The sequence below is a fragment of the Schistocerca cancellata genome, chromosome 2 (genome assembly GCF_023864275.1).
Source record: "Schistocerca cancellata isolate TAMUIC-IGC-003103 chromosome 2, iqSchCanc2.1, whole genome shotgun sequence".
Lineage (NCBI taxonomy): Eukaryota > Metazoa > Arthropoda > Insecta > Orthoptera > Acrididae > Schistocerca > Schistocerca cancellata.
This window is the reverse complement of record NC_064627.1, coordinates 814,261,024-814,262,829: the sequence shown is the minus strand read 5'-3', so window position 1 is coordinate 814,262,829 and position 1,806 is coordinate 814,261,024. Positions and strand designations below refer to the sequence as shown.

General features: G+C 41.0%; 1 pseudogene; it reads right to left on the bottom strand.

The window, feature by feature from the left end:
• Positions 1-1,147: 1,147 nt before the first annotated feature.
• On the bottom strand, positions 1,148-1,259 carry LOC126163324 (U5 spliceosomal RNA; annotated as a pseudogene).
• Between the last annotated feature and the right edge of the window lie 547 nt (positions 1,260-1,806).

The window sequence follows — 1,806 nt, the reverse complement described above, 5'->3', positions numbered from 1 at the left end:
AACCAAGACAGAAGAGTTGTTATTGTCAATAATTAACAAATTAAGTAGGAAACACGCTTGTATCGTACTTTATGCCGTTTCAAGGTAACGGAACAATGAAGGTTTGCCACAAACACTTCACGACTGTCATCATATGTCACTTAATAACACATCAACTATATAAGCCTTCATGAGAGATGACGATAACCAAGACAGAAGACACAACTTGCGATCTTTTTTAAGTGTTAGTGTAGCGGATAACGTCGAGGTTTCTGGGGTCGAAAGGTGTGGTTCCGCATCCTCCACCTGTAAATGTTTTTTCAACTTATGGTTGTTAACACATTCTGGGACGTTTTTACAAATGTAATAAAAGTATGTTCTGCAATATTCGATGTCATTTATATTCAGTATGATTTGAGAACGAAGAAAGAAATAAATATTAAGCAATTTCCGACAGTGTGGTTAGGGAGGAACCTAAGAGGACAACGTAAATTGCAGCGAGTGAAATGAGGAGCAATAACATTCATATTCTACCTTGTCAGAATGTCGATAGCCGATCAAGCGGTCGTCGATATTGCACGTGACCTCAAAATGATGTCACGTTTGCAGTAAGTGCTGTGAAACGATCGTAACACTTTTCTCTCGTCCCAGTAACGTGTCAGATTACTCCACATAGCCAAGACCTTCTTTCTCGCAGTTGACAATGTTTGTGTGGCAGTTATACGCTGATAAGCGCAAAAAAACCACGGTACGGGACTACAAGTCAAGTCCGTAGCTCGTTTATCTACAGTTCTTAGAAGAAATATTTAGCAAAATTGACAAAATAATATTTCATTACAGTTACACTTCTCATTGTCAACATACAGTTATGTTGTTACGCCCTGCCACGATATTTCTTTCCTGTTTACTTTCTAATTAAATGTTAGCACAAATCATTGCATTTAACGTTTTTAATTTTAGTGTCCAGAAGAAGTTTCATTTTCGAACGACCAGCCAGAAGTCACACGGATTAAGATCAGTTCGTCTTAACGGCTAGGCTGTAGAGAAAAGACGATCGATAATTGTAGCATTTCTAAAATGCCTCTGCAGCAGCCACTTCACAGGCTGTGAAATGTGCGGAGGTGCGCCATCTTGCATAAAAATGTTCCTACCAGTACATCTAATAAATGAACTAAACGATTATTATTAAAATAAATATAAGAGACTCATTTAGTGTCCCCCTCCAGGGAAATCATTAGTAACAGGCGAAGATTTATTCGTTTTAATGGAAACCAGAAACAGCAGCATATGCAATATGGTTCAAATGGCTCTGAGCACTACGGGACTGAACATCTGAGGTCATTAGTCCCCTAGAACTTAGAACTACTTAAACCTAACTAACCTAAGGACATCACACACATTCATGCCCGAAGCAGGATTCGAATCTGCGACCGTAGCGGTAGCGCGGTTCCAGACTGAAGCGCCTTGAACAGCTCGGCCACACCGGCCGGCTGCAATATGTGACGATAAGTTGCAACATGACTTCATCCAGCTTTGCATTGTCGCGGCTATGTCCCTCAAAAAATTTCACAAAATCCGTTTCAGTATTTATCACGGGCCGGCCGCAGTGGCCGAGCGGTTCTAGGTGCTTCAGTCTCGAACTGCGTAACCACTACGCTCGCAGGTTCGAATCCTGCCTCGGGCATGGATGTGTGTGATGTCCTTAGGTTAGCTAGGTTTAAGTAGTTTTAAGTTCTAGGGGACTGATGACCTCAAATGTTAAGTCCTGTAGTGCTCAGAGCCATTTGAACCATTTATCATGGAAAGTTATAGCTTACAGAACATATC